The sequence below is a fragment of the Phyllobates terribilis genome, unplaced genomic scaffold (genome assembly GCF_046119375.1).
Source record: "Phyllobates terribilis strain yellow unplaced genomic scaffold, ASM4611937v1 Scaffold_4__5_contigs__length_816908805, whole genome shotgun sequence".
Lineage (NCBI taxonomy): Eukaryota > Metazoa > Chordata > Amphibia > Anura > Dendrobatidae > Phyllobates > Phyllobates terribilis.
Window position 1 is genome coordinate 389,330,863 of NW_027362764.1, and position 14,997 is coordinate 389,345,859.

The 14,997-nt window shown below is 45.7% G+C and overlaps 1 long non-coding RNA gene across 1 annotated transcript in view; it reads left to right on the top strand.

Annotated features, from left to right (window-relative positions):
* LOC141264348 (uncharacterized) overlaps positions 1-11,354 on the top strand; it is a 95,125-nt gene extending 83,771 nt beyond the window's left edge. The window contains exon 3 of the long non-coding RNA XR_012319898.1: positions 11,270-11,354. This is a non-coding gene — a long non-coding RNA (uncharacterized lncRNA). The remainder of the gene's footprint in view (positions 1-11,269) is intronic.
* The last annotated feature ends 3,643 nt before the right edge of the window (positions 11,355-14,997 follow it).

Below are 14,997 nucleotides of genomic sequence, written 5' to 3' on the forward strand. Positions count from 1 at the left end.
TCTACTGTGGTAGTAAGGAACACCTGATTCGTTCCTGCCCGGTGAAGCCGGGTAACTCCAGTGTCTATGACCGCTCGGAGAGGTCGTCCTAGGCAAAAGTAAATCCTCTCCATTCTTGACTTTATCCATCTCTATTTCCTGTGGAGAGAACCGCTTCTTTGAAACCGCACATCTGGATTCCGGAGCCGCTGGGAATCTCATATCCCTGTCCCTTGTAGAGAAGTTTCAGATTCCTACCAAACCTCTGGCCGAACCATTGGCAGTCGCCTCCGTGGATGGAAGACTCCTTCCGGTGACCATCTTGCTCGTCACAGAAGCCGTAACCCTGCAGGTGGGAATGCTGCACTCTGAGAGGATTTCCTTCCATGTGCTTTCCGGACTCTCTCACCCCCTTATGCTAGGTCTACCCTGGCTACAAAAACATGAACCCGTCCTGAATTGGCAATCCGGTGAGGTGCTCCATTGGGGGCAGGATTGCTATGAGACGTGTCTGATTCCGGTTCGGCCGGCTCGACCCCCATTTACTCTGACTAATTTACCCGGTCTACCGGCACCCTACTCGTCCTATGCTGATGTCATCGACAAGAAGGAGGCAGAGACTCTGCCACCCCATAGGCCGTATGATTGCCCTATCGACCTGATACCCGGTGCCACTCCACCCTGTGGGCGTATCTACCCGTTGTCGTTGGCCGAAACCCGGGCCATGTCGGAGTACATCGAAGAAAATCTGGCTAGGGGATTCATCCGGAAATCTTCCTCATTAAAAAGAAAGACAGTTCACTACACCAATGTATCGATTATAGAGGACTCAACCAAATCACGGTCAAAAACAAACACACCCTGCCGCTCATCTCTGAGCTGTTCGACCACCTTAAAGGCGCGAAGATCTTCACCAAGCTCGATCTTTCTGGGGCGTATAACCTGGTCCGGATCCGCCAAGGAGACGAGTGGAAGATAGCATTCAATACCAGGGATGGTCACTATGAATACCGTGTGATGCCCTTCGGTCTCTGTAATGCTCCCGCAGTCTTCCAAGAATTAGTTAATGACATTTTCCATGACCTCTTATATTCTTGCGTGGTGGTGTACCTGGACGACATCTTGGTCTTCTCTCCGGATCTCCCCTCACATCGGAGGGATGTTCGTCAGGTCCTGCTTAGGCTCAGGCAGAATCACCTATATGCAAAATTTGAGAAATGCCTCTTCGAGCAGTCCACTCTTTCGTTCCTGGGCTATATTATCTCTAAGACAGGTTTACGGATGGACCCCGAGAAGGTCTCTGCCGTCTTAAAGTGTCCCCGTCCGGAGGGGTTGAAGGCGATTCAGCGATTCCTGGGCTTCGCCAACTATTACCGTCTCTTCATCCCACATTTCTCTTCCCGGACTGCTCCCATCTCTGAGCTCACCTGAAAGGGAGCAAATCATAAGGAATGTCCGTCCGAAGCTGAGGAGGCCTTCCTCTCTTTAAAACAAGCCTTCTCTTCTGCCCCTGTGCTGCACCGTCTGGATAACAACAAAAATTCTTTCTGGAGGTTGATGCTTCCTCTTCTGGAGCCGGAGCGGTGCTCACCCAGAAATCTCCATCCGGGAGAATGGTAACCTGCGGCTTCTTCTCCAAGCTCTTCTCCTTGTCTGAGCGCAACTACTCCATAGGGGACCGAGAACTGCTAGCCATCAAATTGGCGCTGGAGAAGTGTCGTTACCTGCTCGAGGGGACTCTGCACCCGGTGGTCATCTATACTGACCACAAAAACCTGGCTTATCTTCAGAATGCCCAAAGACTCAATCTGCGTCAGGCCCGGTGGTCTCTGTTGTTCGCCCGCTTTAACTTTACCCTACATTACCACCCGGCGGACAAGAACGTTAAAGCAGACACCTCGTCCCGATCCTTCCTGTCTTCCGATCAAGAGGAGGAGCCTATGCATATCATTGATCCCTCCAAAGTGATGAATGTGGCCCTCTTGGATCTGTCTCGTCTTGTAGAGGTTTCGGATCGTAAGAAGGTTCTTCACTGAGGTCATTCATCCAAATTAGCCGGCCATGCTGGCCAGAAGAAGACCTTCCTGCTCATTACCCGGCATTACTGGTGGCCTACCCTGCGCCAGGATGTGGTAGACTTCGTCACGGCCTGTTCGTTCTGTGCCCGCAACAAGGTTCCCAGACATCTTCCTGCTGGCCGTCTCCCGCCTCTTCCCGTACCTGCTGCCCCGTGGCAACACATTGCTATGGACTTTATTACGGATCTCTCTGTTTCTGACGGTTGTACGATCATTTGGGTGGTCGCTGACTGCTTTTCTAAAATGGCTCACTTCATCCCTCTGCCTGGTCTCCCGTCTGCATCTGTGCTGGCTAAGGACTTCATCCATCACATCTTTCGTCTCCACGGCCTACCCCTCCATATTGTGTCTGATCGAGGGGTCCAGTTCACTTTGCGCTTCTGGAGAGCTACGTGTAAGCTGCTGGATGTCACGCTATATTTCTCCTCAGCTTACCATCCACAGTCCAATGACCAAGTGGACCGTATCAACCAGATCCTTACCAGCTACCTCCGGCACTTTGTCAACCCTCACCATACCGATTGGGTGGAGCTCCTACCATGGGCCGAGTTCTCCTACAACAACCATGAGAGCGAATCTTCTTCCAAGTCCCCTTTCTTTGTGGTCTACGGACAACATCCCCGGATTCCGTTTCCCGTCTCCGCTTCAGTGGACAACCCGGCCATGGAGTCTCTGGTCAGCGAATTTTCCACTATTTGGGAGGACATTGGATCCGCACTTCTTCAATCCTCCGAGCAGATGAAGAAGCATGCTGATAAGAGACGTCTGGATCCACCTCAATTCCGTCCGGGAGATAAGGTTTGGCTCTCCTCCAAACATGTTCGTCTCAGAATACCCTCCTATAAGTTGGGTCAACGGTTCATCTGTCCATTTGAAGTCCTCAAGCAAATCAACCCAGTAGCCTACAAGTTAAAACTCCCGGCCACCTTACGGATTTCCAACTCCTTCCACGTATCTCTCCTAAAACCCGTTGTGATTCATTTTTTTACCGAGAATCCAGATACCTCCCTAGCTCCGGTCTCCGCTGAGGACGTCTATGAGGTAGAGAACATTCTGGCCACCAAGAGGGTAAGAGGAAAAACCTTTTTTCTGGTGGATTGCAAGGGGTTTGGCCCAGAGGAGAGAACTTGGGAACCCAGGGAGAACATCCACGGCCCGCTTCTCCTTAAAAAATTTCTTGCTGGCCTGAAAAAGAGGGGGCGTAAAGGGGGGGTACTGTAGCATACCTGACAGAGACGCCGTCCCCCTTACCGCCGCGGTCCTGCTCTGCCGTCTTCTGGCCTCCCTGCAGCTGCTGCTGGTGCACGCAGCCTCCGCGGCTCTGTGCTTAGGGCACGCGTGCGCTCCCTCCCTCTTAAAGGGGTTTTCTGTCCTAAAAAGTCCCCGGCCAATGGCCGGAGGACTTTCCCTATAAAAGACACCTCCTCCAATATGGAGGTGCCCGTGCAAGGTTGTAGCTTTGTGTTTGATACTCTGCTTCAGCCCTCAAATCCCGCTGCTAGCCTGACTACAAGTCCAGCCCGCCAGCCTGACTACAAGTCCAGCCCGCCAGCCTGACTACAAGTCCAGCCCGCCAGCCTGACTACAAGTCCAGTCCGTCTGCTTGTCTACTCTCCAGCCCGACAGTCTGTCTACAGTCCAGTCCACCAGTCTGTCTATGGGCTCTGTGCACCTGCTCACCTGGAAGCACCTGCCTGTTACCAGCTGTGCCTGCCAGCTCTCTTACCTAGAAGCAACTGCCTGTTACCTGCCGTGCCTACCAGCCAGCCTACCTGTAGGCTCTTGCCTGTTACCTGCTGTACCTTCCAGCTCGCTTACCTGGAAGCACCTGCCTGTTACCTGCCGTGCCTACCAGCTCGCCTACCTGGAGGCTCCTGCCTATTACCTGCCGTACCTGCCAGTCCGCTTACCTAGAAGCACCTGCCTGTTACCAGCCGTGCCTACCAGCCCGCCTACCTGGAGGCTCCTGCTTGTTACCTGCCGTGCCTGCCAGTCCATCTGCCCGGATCACCCGTCAGCCTGCCTGCCGTGCTCATCTGTTGAACCGGTCAGTCCCTGCCTTCTGACCCGTGGGAGTCACCTGCTCTCATACAAGGTCGGTCCCCAGAGCAGCACCTGGTCCCTCTGCTCGGTCCTTCCCTGGTCACGGAGTTGATTGAGCCGCCGTACGGCATTGGTCGGTCCGAGTTGATACCTAGTTACGCCCCTCTGGTCCCTCCTTGCACCGCAGCACAGCACAGAGGTACCCGGTTCCGTAACATAGTGAAATACAACTCTCAGCAAAAAAAGCTGTGGATTGGTTCCGTACCATCCCTGGCCACATTCACCTGTCCTTGTGCTTGTGGTTAGGCGGTCCTTCCCAGTAAGTGCACTGGGGAGGGCACGGATAATGTTGTGAGACCCGTGCTTGTGGAAGGCGGAGACGATACCGGGAGAAATAGTGGCGGCTGGGGACCGAGTATGGACACCCGGCCACCGCCGGCATGAGGTTGTAAAAAGCTTCCGCCTCCATGATCCTAAAAGGCCATATTTCAAGTGCAAGCAGATGCTCAGAAATCTGGCAGTTTAGTATTGCGGCCTGTGGGTGGGTGGCTGGCTGCATACTTGCGCTTGCATTCCAAGTAACAGAAAACTAAAGAGATGGTGGCCTCTATCATCATCGTGGCCTCACCTCGGCACTATGAATTCTCCTGAAGGAGAAGCCAGGACCCAACGCAGGAGTCTCCGGTTTTCTGGTGGGCCCGCCCAACCCTGCCGAGAAGCAGCCCTGGCTAAGAAAAGTGTGGGGGAAGGTTCCCGGACACTCTATGGCTGCTTTTTTAATGTGGATTGGACATGCTTATGCATGTTATTTCTCAAACCGCATTGCAGATCAGGCCATTGCCCAACTCTGTAGTCATGAAATTAAATGTGCAAAGAAAGATGTTTGTGTGTCAAAGCACCACTGACAAGTGCGAACTGTTGTTGGACGGGCTGCCATTGCTTCTGCAACAATCTGCATTAGAAGACTTCCTGGGAGAAATGATACCCAGAGAAGATACGGGTTCCCTCTATACCAACCAGTCCTTTCACCGAGCTAAAGAATATGGCTGTGGTGAAATACAACTTTCAGCAAAAAAAAAGCTGTGGACTGGCTCCGTACTGTCCCTGGCCACATTCACCTGTCCACGTGTTTGCGGTTAGGCGGTCCTTCCCAGTAAGTGCACTGGGGAGGGCACGGGTAATGTTGTGGGACCCATGCTTGTGGAAGGTGGAGACGATACCGGGAGAAATAGTGACGCCTGGGGACCGAGTATGGACACCCGGCCACCGCCGGCATGAGGTTGTAAAAAGCTTCCGCCTCCACTAGCCTAAAAGGCCATATTTCAAGTGCAAGCAGATGCTCAGAAATCTGGCAGTTTGGTATTGTGGCCTGTGAGGGGGTGGCTGGCTGCATACTTGCGCTTGCATTCCAAGTAACAAAAAACTAAGGATATAGTGGCCTCTATCATCATCATGGCCTCACCTCGGCACTATGAACTCTCCTGAAGGAGAAGCCAGGGCCCACCGGAGGAGTCTCCGGTTTTCTGGTGGGCCTGTCCAACCCTGCCGAGAAGCAGCCCTGGCTTAGAAAAGTATGGGGGAAGGTTCCCGGACACTCTATGACTGCTTTTTTAATGTGGATTGGACGTGCTTATGCATGTTATTTCTCAAACCGCATTGCAGATCAGGCCATTGCCCAACTCTGTAGTCATGAAATTAAATGCGAAAAGAAAGATGTTTGTGTGTCAAAGCACCACCAACAAGTGCGAGCTGATGTTGGACTTGCTGCCATTGCTTCTGCAACAAGCTGCATTAGAGGACTTCCTGGGAGAAATGACACCCAGAGTAGATACGGTTTCCCTCTATACTAACCACTCCTTTCACCGAGCTAAAGAATATGGCTGTGGGGAAATACAGCTCTCAGCAAAAAAAAGCTGTGGACTGGCTCCGTACCGTCCCTGGCCACATTCACCTGTCCATTTGTTTGTGGTTAGGCGGTCCTTCCCAGTAAGTGCACTGGGGAGGGCACAGGTAATGTTGTTGGATCCATGCTTGTGGAAGACGGAGACGATACCAGGAGAAATAGTGGCGGCTGGGGACCGAGTATGGACACCTGGCCGCCGCCGGCATGAGGTTATGAAAAGCTTCCGCCTCCACAAGCCTAAAAGGCCACATTTCAAGTTAAAGCAGCTTTAGAGGACTTCATGGAAGAAATAACAGCTGGAGTAGATATGGTTTCTCAAGTCCTTTCACCAAGCTAAAGAATATGGCTGTGGTGAAATAAAACTCAGCAAAAATAGCTGTGAACTTGCTCCTTACCGTCCCTGGCCACATTCTCTTGACCACGTGTACTTGACCACGTGTTTGTGGGTAGGTGGTCCTTCCCAGTAAGTTCACTGTGGAGGGCATGGGTAATGTTGTGGGACCCTTGCATGTGGAACGCAGAGACGACACCAGGACAAATAGTGGCGGCTGGGGATCGAGTATGGATACCCGGTGGCCGCCGCCATAAGATTGTGGGCAGCTTCCACCTCCATGAGCCTGAAAGGCTACCTTTCAAGTGCAAGCAGCTGTCAAAAATGAATCAGTATAGTATTGCAGCCTGTGTATGGATGGGTGGGTGGCTGGCTGCATATTTGTGCTTGCATTCCAAGGATTGGGGAAGGGACAACTGAAGGCTGCACTGGTACAAAGACGTGGACAGTGATTGTTGCAAGTCTGCAATGACAGGTGCATGGTCTGAGGCATCTTCGCATGCGCCAAGGATCACTTATGATGGGCACACTTTTAGACAGTGACCTGGGAGTCAGAGATGCTTCCAGGGATCTTCCCCATGCTTTTCCCATGTTTTTTCAGCACTGTATGTATGTGTCTGATGATGTGTCACACACCACATGGCTAGATAAGGTTGTAAAATGTTAAAATGTAATTTCCCAGTGAATGCATTTGTCTTAGTTGAAAGCAATGCAAAAGTGCAAAAACGCATCAAAAACACTACGTGTGAACATAGCTCAAGGTGTGGAGGAGTATTTTTGGTTTTGGCTATTTATTTTGCCTTATACACAATTACCCTAGAAAGGATATTCCTTAACATATTTCCCAGGAAAATCCATTTTGGATTCGTTTATGTATGTTTTATTGTGAGTCCGTAAAAGTGGCGTAATACCTCTGACATCGTTGTTGACAGAAGTGACCTGGGAGTCAGAAATGTTTCCAGGGGTCTTCCCCATGTTGTTTCCATGTCATTTAAGCACTGTTTCCATGGTTTTGGGCAATTTTTAGGCCTTCTGCAGACCGCCGGGGAGAGCCTTCTGAAAAATGCTCGAGTTTCCCATAGACTTACATTGGGCTCGTTGCTCGGGTCGAGCACCCGAGTATTCCAATTTGCTCGACCAGAACAACGAGTTCCTGAGCATTTTAGTGCTTGCTCATCACTACAGGCTACATCTCTGCTTAAAATTGTTTGGGGCAGATATTCTTCTCCACAAAGGAGTACACAGACATGATAAACTCAAAATTGGTATATAAAGCAGACTACATCTCAGATTAAAATTGTTTGGGGCAGATATTGTTCTCCATACAAGGGGGAGGGGTTGTGTCCGAGCAGCTTCCTGACCCTCGACTGTACTGTTCTGTCAGGGCAATAAGAGGAGAAGGGTGACTGAGAGGGCGAGGAATGGGATAACACATTGGATGATGATGAGGTTGTATCTCCAACTTGGTGTGAACCCAGAGGCATGCAGCTGAGTAGCTCATCTGAGGAGGTGGAGGAGGAGGAAGATGTGGAGGTTATGTTGTGTCCTATGGTGCTGACACGGAGTGATGCAAGCACGAGGAACACTGCATCTTTACCCACAACCATGGCAGTGATCAGCAGCGGTCGCGGGTCTGCAGCTCGCCGGGGCGGCAAGGGTTGCCTAGCCTGGGGCCTTTTTTGAGACCGCAAAGGATGAACTGCACGATGAGCTGAACCATGACCTATTGTACCCTCACCCATCCCTAGATTGTTGTGCGCCCTCGCAAGCAGGGTCCTCTCTCCTCTTGTACCAGTTGGTGATCCCTTTTCACATGTAAAGAGTCATAGAATAAATGTTGCTGCAATATTAATAATAATTACAGTACCTGTACTCTAGGTCAATTGATGGTACTTTCCTGGTGTCTACCCCTAATTTGATGTGTTTTAGCAGCTTTTGGGCCTGTTTGAAGGTGTTGTATATGCGTTTTTTGTTCCCCCCATTGAATCCTATGGTGTTCGGAAATGTTCGTCGAACATTCGAAGAATAAATTCAGTTAATGTTTATTTATTCGGCGAACATTTCCAAACTGAACATTGAAATGTTCACTCATCTCTATACATGATGTTTTAATTGCCTCTTACTACATTCTTTTTTATTGCTGCATTGGCTGAAAAACAGCAACTCTGGCATCTTAATTTTTTGCAAACTTTTACAATTGCAGGGACATCAAATATGTGTAATTTTTCTTCATTTCTTGACTTTTAATGGGGGAAATGGGAAGGGGGTGATTTGAACTTTTGAATATTATTTATTTTTCTCAGACTTTTTTAAACTTTTTATTTTTACTTTTCACTGTATTTTGTTAGTCCCCTTAGGGAACTTGAAACTGCGACTGTCTGGTAGCTTCTGCTATATACAGCAATATCACAGTATTGCAGTATGTAGCAAAAATCATGGTCTCCTATGAATGCCAGCCATGGGCTGGCTTTTACAGGAGTACTGTCATGACAGGCACAGACAGGTGTCTTCACCAGACCCTTGGCCATCATACAAGATGTTTGGAACAACCCCTCTGCCGAGTACCTTTAAAAACTGTTTGCAAACAAATTAATTCTGCATTGAAGGCAAAGGGTGGCCACAACAAATATTGATTTCATTTGGATTTTTCTTTAGTTCATTTATTTTCCATTTTGTTAATTGATAATTCTAAACATCTAACTTTTACTCTGAAATGTTGCAGTGTTTCATAGAAAAGCAGAGTTAAAAATGCAGCTCAGGAGGAGCTGATAAGTTTAAAAGGCAAGTCCGCACCAGTTATTCCCTTCCTGCTAGACTGACAGGTCTCTCCCTTTTTGCTTTTATAGTGAAAGACCATTCAGTCTATCTATGTAGGGGGTGGGTTGAGAGAAAATAACAAGGACCTTCTCCTAAACCACTGCAGCATTTTAGAGTAAAACAGTTATTAGAATGCATTGTTAAATCACCTATATTGCTGATGAGAAAATTGCTGCATATTACACTGACTATAGTAATCTTAAAATCCACTGGATTGATTCAGTGCACCCTTATTTTGTAACAAAACATTGATGTAAATTAAGAGGTGAAAGAATGAATTTTCTCTAAGATATCGATTAAGCTGTGTCAAAATTATCCCAGTGACACTTTAATACATTTGGCACAACTTTTTCCTACCAGGTCTAGTTGTTTACATTTAAAACATTTCCAAAATGTGGAGAAAAATAGGTATAAACAATGATCAGTAAAATCCTAAAATCTTTTATTTAGTTTAGAACATTTCCCCTGGGATATACAGTAAATGAGTTCCTTATCTATTAAAGATATACTTTTTCTTACTATGCGATTAGTATCATCATCTCAGTATCTAAAATAATTAAAACATGCATATTATCACGTTGCTTCTTTGTTTAATAAAATGATTCCTTGCCATTACTATTTGGAATTACTGCTGCATGCAATTAGTAGCAAAATCCAACAGGTGGCACAAATGCATTTGAATTTTACATCAACTCAAAAAACCTTCCCAGTAACAGAAACTAATCCACAACCTGACACATGAAACTGAACATAGACTGCAAGCGATGGAAAGCCTGCCATTCCCGACAATATGTTCATCTCTACTGCGTGCATGACTCAATTAACTCTGGCCATATCTATCTATCTATCTATCTATCTATCTATCTATCTATCTATCTATCTAACATATATACATTTATATCCTATCTATCTATCTATCTATCTATCTATCTAACATATATACATTTATATCCTATATCTATCTATCTATCTATCTATCTATCTATCTAATATATATACATTTATATCCTATCTATCTGTCTATCATCTATTTATTCTGTCTGTTTGTCTATCTATCTATCCTATATCTATCTATCTATCCTATATCTATCTATCCCATATCTATCTATCTATCTATCTATCTATCTATCTATCTATCTATCTATCTATCTATCTATCTATCCCATATCTATCTATCTATCTATCTATCTATCTCTTCTATCTATCTATCTATCTATCTCATATCTATCTATCTATCTATCTCATATCTATCTATCTATCTATCTATCTATCTATCTATCTATCTCTTCTATCTATCTATCTATCTATCTATCTCATATCTATCTATCTATCTATCTCATATCTATCTATCTATCTATCTATCTATCTATCTATCTATCTCTTCTATCTATCTATCTATCTATCTATCTCATATCTATCTATCTATCTATCTCATATCTATCTATCTATCTATCTATCTATCTATCTCTTCTATCTATCTATCTATCTATCTCATATCTATCTATCTATCTATCTCATATCTATCTATCTATCTATCTATCTATCTATCTATCTATCTATCTATCTATCTCTTCTATCTATCTATCTATCTATCTATCTCATATCTATCTATCTATCTATCTCATATCTATCTATCTATCTATCTATCTATCTATCTATCTATCTATCTATCTATCAGGATTATAGATATTTTGCAGTATAAATTCACACACAACAATTGGAGAATTTATCCCAAATGAATGGGTTTCATTTTTACATGTATAGTTAACATTATTTTAACCAATCATAACAACCTAAAACATATAAATTTGCCAGTTATGTAAATTAAGTGAAAACCTAATTGAAACACAGAAAGAAGTTGTAGAGAGCATTATGTGATTCAACTATACTGTGTGATCTATTTGTGAAAATCACACTTGCATTGCAGCTTGATTAGATAGACTTAAGATTCCCTTCTGTATTATTTCCTGCATTAATTTCATTGGTGGCAACCCAGTTATAGGTAGTTTTAAATAAATAAAGACATTTATTTCTTAGTTTTTGTAATTGTTTGTCTTCTATAAGATAAAAGCAAATGCAGTTTACTGGACAGTCATTTAACTTTTCCTTAAACCATAGATAATGAAATGATCTGTCAATGGATTGATTCGCGGTGCAACTATCTTCATCAAGACACAAATCCCATTCTTTGCTGTGCAGCAGGTAAGTCTTGGGTTAAAAACTTTAATTTGCTTGATTTTCTTTTTCAGTTGTGCATACGCCCTCTGGTGTTAGAATGCCAGACTTCAGGTGTTTGACAATGACAGAATAATATTTTTCCAGGGCTGAAAAGTTAGAATGTTTTGTGAAGTGAAAAAAATCCAGATTTTTTTTAAATATTTTTTTCCTGATACACGATGACCTATTAACAAAAATAGGTTTTAAATAAAAAGTCAGTAGTAAAGTAATGGTGTGAAAAGTGTTGCCCTAACCACTTCAAGACATTTTAGCTTTGCATGCTAAAGCTAGAGTAAATAAAAAAGCCACAGTATCATAATAAATTTATTTTGCAGAATGCTTTATTGATTCTCAAGTATTCTATTGTGTCGGTATAATATATTGCACTGGTTGAACAATATGTTTTAAAGCTATGCAAATTTTCATAATGTACAGTAGATATGTAACTGTCCATGTCTGTTTTGTACAGCTGTTTTTCTAGATAAACAAAGAAGGAGAAACGCAGACACAAATATATATATATATATTTATACAGTGTATATATATATATATATATATATATATATATATATAAATATATATATATATATATAGTGACAAAGTCTCTGGCAAAGTACTACAGCGGAGATATGCAGCACTGAGGTTGTTAGCTTTAGTAAAATAAACCTGAGAAAAATCCTCCAGCACACTAAGTGTTGAGAGCGGTTAATCAGCCATGTTTAGTGCCAGGATGATTAAACAGCTGTAGAGTGGGAGGAGTCCAGATGATAAATACCAAGCTTTCTAGAGCAGTGTGTGTTGGTGGGCCTGAAGGTGCAAGCTTTGGAGCTGTGTTTTCATGTTAAGGAAAGCTGGACGTTGTGTTTGATTATTCCTGAAGTGGGGGGATTCCCGTAGCAACAAGGACAGTGCCATACATAATGTTTTTGTTTTCCTGTTAAGCCGGGAAGGCCGTGTTTGTTTTGCTAACATTGCCCTGATTTTATGCAGTATTTTTAATAAAACCAGAGGAAGATTTAAAGAGACAATGTTCCTGTATCTACCTCTATGTGCAGCCGAGTGAGCCGATCTACCACAGTATATATATATTCATATATACATGTATATATACTGTATATATATATATGTGTTTATATACAAACCAAAGAAACCTGACCAGTACCTCCTAATGTGAACTGGTGCCAGCTGCTGTAACTATAAAATATATCAAAAGAATGCAGCAGCACTCCATATGGCCAAGATACGTCTTAACAATGTTACACCCCTTATAGTAATACAAACCAAAGAAACCTGACCATATCAAAAGAATGCAGCAGCACTTCATATGGCCAAGATACGTCTTAACAATGAAAATATTAGATCTAAACTGTTTTGCTCAGCAACAAGTACTTACAAAAAACGAAGGTTTTAGCGCATAAATTGGCCAATTCATGTATGCCCATCAACCACGGCAAGGTAACCTCCCCCTGATGGGTAACTACTCTGCCTTCCATGCCACTTTTGAGCTACAAGCCTACAACTAAACGGACAAACATGTCTTCTTCTGGGCTAAAAACACCTACATTTAAAGGGCAAGCAGAGCTGTTTGTACATCTCCTGCTGGTTAATGGGAGGAGTGCAGAATCAGGCAAGAGGCAGTTACACCCCCTTATAGTAATATAAACCAAAGAAACCTGACCAGCATCTCCTAATGTGAACTGGTGCCAGCTGCTGTAACTATAAAATATATCAAAAGAATGCAGCAGCACTCCATATGGCCAAGATACGTGTAACATACCTTGCGGCGTCCTTGCATAGTGGTCCATCTCCCACTGTGCAAGAGCGTTCACTTGATCTCCAGTCCAGACTGCCACTCTGGTTTCTTTCCATGTTGTCTGCTTTGCATTGCTCTTGCTGTTTAGGGCGACGCCCGCCGAACTTCCTGATTCTTGTAGCTGCTGCAGACACACCCCTTCTTGGAATCCATGCCTGAGCATCTTGTTCTGTCAGTTGGCTTCTGGTCGCTGACATGCCAGTTCCTGTCTATGTTTCCTGCCTTACGGTATCAGTTCCCGTGTCTGAACTGAGTCCTGTCTGTGCACACTAGCCAGCTGTCTCTCTGCCTTCCTGGAGGCTGTATTTCCAGGCCTGTCTGAACACGCTCCTAGCCTGTTTGTCTCGCCCTCTGGGGCCGCATACCCAGACTCGCTCCTTTATTTGTTGCAGTACAGTTCCTGTCTCAACTGTCTCCTAGCTTCCTACCTGTTTTGTCTTTATGTCCGTTTGTTCCCTTTTTCTGCAGTGTCTGAACCAGCTCTTGGCTTTACCTAGGCTCGTTCCTGCATTTTGTTGCAGTAACTGTTCTTGTCTGAACTGTCTCCTAGTTTCTTACCCGTTTTGTCTTTATGTCCGTTTGCTCCCTTTTTCTGCAGTGTCTGAACCAGCACTTGGCTTTACCTAGGCTCGTTCCTGCATTTTGTTGCAGTAACTGTTCTTGTCTGAACTGTCTCCTAGTTTCTTACCTGTTTTGTCTTTATGTCCATTTGCTCCCTTTTTCTGTAGAGTCTGAACCTGCACCTAACTTCTACTCATTGTCATTGTACTTCCGTTTGTGAGTTGGAGTCCTTTTGCTACTTCTTTGCAAGTACCTTGTGTGTATCTGGTTCTGCCTTTCTTTTCCTGTCTGTTCCGTGTGAACAGAGCTCTGTCCCCTTTGCTTTGTCTTTGTTTACCTCTTCGGAGATTTATCTCAGCCCTGTCCACCGCTTCTGCGGTTTCGCTCTGCTCTGCCTTGTCCACCGCGTCTGCGGTTTCGCTGTGCTCAGCCCTGTCCACCGCGTCTGCGGTTTCGCTCTGCTCAGCCCTGTCCACTGCGTCTGCGGTTTCGCTTTGCTCAGCCCTGTCCACCGCGTCTGCGGTTTCGCTTTGCTCAGCCCTGTCCACCGCGTCTGCGGTTTCGCTTTGCTCAGCCCTGTCCACCGCATCTGCGGTTTCGCTTTGCTCAGCCCTGTCTACTGCGTCTGCGGTTCTGCTCTGCTCAGCCTTGTCTACCACGTCTGCGGTTTCGCTCTGCTCAGCCTTGTCTACTGCGTCTGCAGTTTCGCTCTGCTCAGCCTTGTCTACCGCGTCTGCGGTTTTGCTCTGCTCAGCTTTGTCCACCGCGTCTGCGGTTTCGCTCTGCTTGGCCCTGTCTGCCACGTCTGCGGTTTCGCTCTGCTCAGCCTTGTCTACCGCACCTGCGGTTTCGCTTTACTCTGTTTGATTACCGCATCTGCGGCTCTGAACTCGTCTCCCAGTCTGTACTGGACCCTACCCAGCCTCCGCTCTAGCCTGCCTGTTCCTGTATTCCCCAGTGTGGGTCAACAGCCGTGTCCGGAGTCTGACCTGGAGTAGACCCAGGTCCCTCTGCTCGGTTCCTCCCTGGTGCACTGGCGTCGTATGCCGTCGTGCGTCCTTGGTCGGATAGAGCAGATACTTAGTTACGCCCCTCCAGGCACTCTCCGGTTCACTCTCCAGGCACAGTGGAACCACTAAACACGCACACGCCAGTCAGTCCGGGCGTGTGCATTACAATACGTCTTAACAATGAAAATATTAGATCTAAACTGTTTTGCTCAGAGTAGTTACCCATCAGGAGGAGGTTACCTTGC